We start from the raw sequence: 6,807 nt of genomic DNA on the forward strand, positions 1-6,807 counted from the left end.
AATTAATGTACGACATACTCCTTGTTAACTAATAATCAGAGTCGTATCGTACAAATATAGTTTAAAATGCCGTTATTATTTAATAGACGGTGTAAATTAATAAAATACCGAACATCACATTGTAACACGGTGAAAATAATTACTTATATTTTAATAAATATATCAATTAGAGAAGTATACATTATGGGGGTTGAACAAAGACTGCCTGCACGCGGCTTCCGCGTACATTAATTAACATTGAGTAGTGGGGATACGCTCTAGCGCCACTCTCAACGATTTTCGTACTATTAACAATTATCATCTAATTTCTAATCTGGCTTACATGTTATCAGCAAACGTTTAGTATCAGGTGGTAAATTGGCGTTTACCTAGTGTGAGCCAACTGGCCACGTTGCAATTGTGTAATTCTATAAAGATTTGAATTTTTTTTTAATAATAATAATCTTGATCAAAAAACAAAGAATATTGGGATCTGTATTTTTTATAAATGTAACAACAAAATATGTTCTAAGCTATTAAGGTAAAAGCTCCGATAGATGATCACGTACCAGTATATGATCACTCCGTGTATTTGTATATCTATATTCACAAATATAGGTATACAAATACATAGAGTGATCATATAATGGTACATGATCATCTATTAGGGCTTTTACCTTATATAAAAATTTTTAATTTTTTTTATATTTAATGCCTTCTTATTATCCTTTAGGAATTGAATTTTATAATTTTTTAATTAACGCCCACGCAAGGATTTGTGAGGGTGGCATTTCATAAAATTCATTCTTTACAGCTCAAAAACTCCAAAAAAATCAATCTGGCCAAGTTTCAATCCTTTAGCTGCTATAGATTAAAAGGTACAATTTCTTTTAATTTTACGCCCACGCACGGACATGTGGGGGTAGAATTTAATGAAATTTATTCTTAACAGCTCAAAAACGCCAAAAAAGCATTCTGGCCATGTTTCAAAGTATTAATAGCTATAGATTGAAATTTACGAATTTTTTCTTAATTTGACGCCCACGCACGGGCACGCCAGGGGGGTGGAATGTCACAGAATTCGTTTTTAAAAAATTTCTAAATGTAATTTGAAACATTCTGACCAAGTTTTGAACTATTAAAAGCCATAATTGAAAAATATGAATTTTTTTCGTGAACACCCCCGCAACCCCCCTTGTGGGTGGAATTTCGTGAAATCCGTTCTTAGCTGACCTCTACTTGGCAAAAGGAATATTCCTGCCAAATTTCAAGTCTCTGGGTCTTATAGTTCCAGAGATATCGTGATGAGTGACTATCTATATCTATAGAAAGTCTCCTATATATATATAGAAGATAGATAACGCGCCATGTCAGCAGGATTGCGCACACAGATCTCAACCGATCTTTATAAAATTTTGTGGACTCATTCTGTGGATCAATACCAAGATCAAGTTCGAAGATGAGCAAAATCGGCCGGTTACTTTATGAGTTGTGGGTGTTTGAAAATTTTTTTCATTTTCAAAAAATTTTGAATTTTGTATTTTTTATGAAAATAATCTTTCAGATGTAAAAGATAGATAAAATTAATCAAATTTATCTTAATCTTCATTCAATTACCTTCAATTTAAACTATTATTTGTCTAGTTTTTATGATTTTTTAAATTAATTCCTTGAATTTAAAAATTTTCAAAAATTTTTCAATTAACGTATTTCAGCCTTTTTTCTTTAAATAATTTATAAGACGTGAAAGATAGCTCGAATTTATCAAATTTATGTTAAAAATCACATAATTATCTTCAATTTGAGCTATTATTCGTCACCTTTTGATACTTTTTCCAATTTATTTCAGAGTTAAGAAAATTAAAAATAAATCAAAAATAAATTAATTTTTAGCTTTTATCATCAAATGACTTTCATCTGTTACAAATCCTATTTTTTAGGTAGATGTTTTTGAATATCTATTTGTTGTATTCGGTCTCATATCATTATTTGCAAAAATATAATAAAAAATAAATTTTAGGACATTACTGCCTTTTAATAACGTGTTTTTTTAAATAATCAAACAATAAATCTACCTATCCATGTCGGGTATGGCCGAATGGCGTTTTTTAATACCTTAACAGCTAACTCAACTGGTACGGCTGCTATTGGTGGCATAGTTATTTAAAAATATTCCGGTAAAAAAAAAGAAAACAGAATGTGTAATAAGCAAAATTATAAGATAAAAAAAAATTAAAAGTAATAATAGTTAACCTTTCACACTAAATTTCATTTGTTAGTACTTAAACTACAACGAGTGTAAAACAATATATTAATATGATAATATAACAGTCGTGTTAGTCATTTGTTCAAGAGTAAGCACTACACGCATATTAAATCCATTCTTATAATTTAGATGAAAAATATGAAAATATATCATGTAAGCAAACTATTCGTAACGTGATTGGTCAAATATATCATAAGCATGAAAATATAGATAATTCCATACCAACATTCACACGCGCGCTTGCGCGCGCAACGTATACTAGTATATTCATAAACTATAATTACTAATTAATAATTAATTTTAGGATGAAATACTTTTGGCGTAAATAATATTTAAATAAGTTGAATAATATTTACTATATATGCTATTCATAACAATTTTGGTAAAATTTATTTTTTTAATTGAAAAATAAAAAATTAGTAAGATTTTTTCACGAGAAAATAAATTATTACTATACCGACGTATGATAAGTTTATACATCATATCATATTTATCATATTGATACATATATAACTTTCATTTTAATTTTATTGTTGTCAAAGCAATTGAATAAACAAAAAATAAACAGTGGTGAAACAATGTAAATAATCAAAGGAATATATGCACTCAAGAATAGATTAATTTTACATTTAATAGATGAAAAAAAATTCACGTTAATTTTTACTTGCATCAATATCAAAAAACTAACGTCTAAAATATAAATTTTTAAAAAGAAAAAAATTTTATTGAAAAAATACTAACCTTTTGCCCATCTTATAGACTTCTATCGTATAGTTATTAAAAAATTGCATTACTTTATCATAATTAACAATATAAATCTCCTCAGATTTTTTTTTTAATGGCTCCAGTCCCATTTCCATTGTCATTGTTTCTTTCGTTTTCTTATAGCAACATCAAGTTTTGAGCTTAACAATCGTGATCTGAATAAAGAAATCATTTGACATTAAATAAAAAACTTATTAGAGGAAAAAATGTTGTATGTGAAAAAAAGGAATGTTGCATAAATCAAGCTTCAATGATTAATCGATGGTTTAAATAAACGTTATAAATTTTATGTAGAAATTAAATTTAATTTTATGTAAAGAAAGAAACTCAAGAGTGACTTGATGATCACAAATTTTTAACAAAATTGATATATTACTGTCTGTATTTAAAATGTTGCAGTTTTGTAAATTTACGTAATCAAAAATTAATAGAAAGGCATTTTTATCGTGCGTATTTATAACCTGTCGTCGGAAATTTATGAGAAAGAATAACTGAGTATCGAATAAAATAATATCTTACATGTAGTAATGTTTGAAAAATTTCTATCAGTATTTATACTGTAATTACAAAACTGTTTCTGGGTATCGACTTTTCGTTCCAATCATTTGTACAATTGATAACGTCTTCATTAGTCTTCGAGTCTGTAATAATTTTTCTATTAAAATTGTTAAACATGCTACTTATTTCCGTTGTTGTGCCATAGTATCCAGCTATTATCTCACCACATTCAAAGATGCCGCTGTAAAAATAAATAAACACAAATAAATCAACAGTAGAAATATCGCGTTACTTATTCCAAAAGGGCGTATCTCAAAATATACGCCTTTTTGGCTCTGCAAAACCAAAAGGGCATGTATCAAAATAATTTTGTTTGTTTTTTTTTCATAGATGTATACTTTTTTAAAATTCTTTTTTATACGCTTTTTCGATTCTGCAGAGTCAAAAGGCCGTATATTTTGAGATACGTCTTTTTGGCATTCGTAACGCGAAACATAAACTAATTTCAATTAATGAAAAAAAAATCGTGTGTCAGCTCCGACGCACAACTGGAGTTTACTCCTTACGAACGATTATATCGAATATATAGATTAGTAAATGATGGTAAATGGAATTAACTATTATAGTACTCGAAGCATACATGATACATTTATTTTCATTAATTATGCAATTAATTCGTCAAAACTACTAACTCTATTAACTTGTTAATATTTTCAAATCGCAAATTAATATCGATAGATATAAATAACAAAATTATGTGTAAACTCCAATAAACTCCAAAAATTTGTTTAAAGAAGAATTATTCTTTTAAAAATCATTATTTGTATCAAAGATTGAAATTTCATAAAAAAAATTTTCAACCATCTTATGAACAACGCATTTGTTTATAACAATTTTTTAAACAGTAAAATATAAAAATTTAAAAAAATTAATTCCGTGCAGCTTCTGACAACATAAAAACGGATCATTAATAATATTTTGAAAAAATAAATTTTTTTGATGATTAATTTAAGTTTTTAATTTTGCAACAACGAAAATTATTAATAAAAAATTGAAAAATAAAAATTTTTTAATTTTTCGAACGGGGATCTATTCTGGAGCCTTCCAAGAATTGTTCCAAGAGACGAAAAAAATCTCAAATAGTTATAGTTTAACAATTATCACACTTGCAATGTACATGTTCAAGCAGAAAAAAAATTATTAATTAACAATTGCATAACTAATTGAAAAGTTGTGATAAAAATTTTTTCAGGCGAGTTATTGTTAATTTATCTATCCAGTAAGCCCCTGATTTTTTTTATTTTTTAAATTTTATATTTAATATGTTAAAATAATTTTTATTAATCAAGAGTTCAAAGTAGGCATGGCTTACGCAAGCCAGAGCACCCATTTTCGGCCGTATTTTCATCCCTCTGGGAAAATTATTAATATTGGTCCTACAGTTCCGGGAGTCCAGACTTTTTTCTAGGAAAATTCCTCCTTTTTTTTTAATTTAAAAAAAAATCTTTATTAGTTTTTAAGATATTTGTAAAAAACTAAACTCCCTTTTTCAGTTAATTCCGTTAATTCCGTTAATTCTTAATAACCTTTGCAATTAATTGTGAATTAACAAATGCATTTTTAAGCAATAAAAAATTTTTTTCAAGAAACTGTTTTTTTTTTTTTTTAATCATAATTATCATCAAAGATTATATTATCAAAAAAAAAAAATTTGAACTATCTCATAAACAACGCATTTGTTTATAAAAGTTTTTTAAACAATAGGAAGTAAAAATTATTAAAAATAATTTTTAAGTAATAGCTTCTGATCATAAGAAAATGGATCAATAATAATATTAATAAAAAAAATTATTTTTTTCAATGTTTAATAAAGCTTTATAATTTTTCACCTTAGTAAATTGTTAATAAAAAGACGAAAATTAACAATTTTTTAATTTTTCCAACGGGAATCTATTCTAAGACCTTTGAAAAATAGCTCCACGAACGGAAAAAAATTCTCATATTAATAGTTTAACAATTATCGCACTTGCAATGTAAATGTTCGTGTTACAAAAAATTGTTAATTAATTAATGGATAACTTATTGAAAAATCACGATGAAAATTTGGTGACCACGGATTATTATTATATTATTATATTATTCATTGATCTGTCCTGTAGGCGTCTGAATTTTTTCAATTTTTAATTTTCATATTTAATAAGTTTGAATAATATTTATTCATTAAAGGTCCAAAGGGCGTGGCTTACGCAAACCGGAGTATCCGTTTTCGGGCGTATTTTTAACTCTCTGGGAAAATTTCCTCCTCTTTTTAAATCTTTTTTGAAATTTGAAAAATCTTTATTAGTTTTTAAGATACAGTCGAACCTTGATAAGTGACAACTAGGAAAGTGAAAAAACTGGATAATTGAGAATAATTATCGAGTCCCATTGCTTTTACTCTCAAAAACCTCCATACGTGAGAAATGAAAACCTCTGTAAGTGAGAGCTATTTTTGACGTCAAAACCTCTATACTTGAGACTACTATTCACGCTATACTTCTATAAATGAGACTTGAGCACATATTTTTTTTTCTTTCAGTTATTCTTTACATTTTCCAAATCTTATTAACACATTTCTGTACAGTTTACTAATCATTTGTATAGCAAATTACTTAGTATATTCGTTAGTCGCACAACAGTGGCTCAGTGTCATTCACCCAGAGTGCAATCAAAATGCCTAAACGTAAACTCAAAGCATTTTCTCTAAGCGAAAAGCTTCAAATAATTAATTCATTTGAGAGTGGCAAAACCCGAGCTGAATTTCTTGCTGAGTTTGGTGTTCCGGAATCAACATATTATAAAATAATAAAATTCAAAGAAAACATTAAGTCTCAATGCGCTGAAGGGCATGGAAACATGAAGAGAAGTCGCCTGTCTGAGTTTCCCGATGTAGAGAAGTGTCATCTGGGGTGGATTAAGCAGACAATGGATAAAAATAGGTAAAATAAATAGATAGATAAATAAAAAATTTATTTGGCTCTGGAACCTAAGCTCCCTCAAAGCCATCAATATTTAAATTACATTGGTTTACATAAGTTACAAGATTACTTAACTAATTAAAGGTTTACAATTAGATTTAATTTCAAATGTTATAAAATTCAAATAGATTATTTAATACAAACAAATAACTTAATTTAAAGTCATAATAATTCTACAAGAAAAAATATTTAAATAAGATCCAAAATAAAGATTGCAATTGTTAATTGTCATGTTCAAAAAAGTGATTGAAGCAAGCATTTTTAAATTCAACCAAATTATCT

The 6,807-nt window shown here is 27.1% G+C and overlaps 1 protein-coding gene across 1 annotated transcript in view; it reads right to left on the bottom strand.

Annotated features, from left to right (window-relative positions):
- The window catches only part of LOC123258918 (suppressor of Mek1-like), a 106,854-nt gene that overhangs the window by 93,010 nt on the left and 7,037 nt on the right, over positions 1-6,807 (bottom strand). The window contains exons 4-5 of the mRNA XM_044719171.1: positions 3,530-3,651; positions 2,987-3,165 (exon numbers count right to left, since the gene is read on the bottom strand). The gene's annotated coding sequence lies outside the window, so the exon portion shown is untranslated. The remainder of the gene's footprint in view (positions 1-2,986; positions 3,166-3,529; positions 3,652-6,807) is intronic.

The sequence above is a fragment of the Cotesia glomerata genome, linkage group LG2 (genome assembly GCF_020080835.1).
Source record: "Cotesia glomerata isolate CgM1 linkage group LG2, MPM_Cglom_v2.3, whole genome shotgun sequence".
Lineage (NCBI taxonomy): Eukaryota > Metazoa > Arthropoda > Insecta > Hymenoptera > Braconidae > Cotesia > Cotesia glomerata.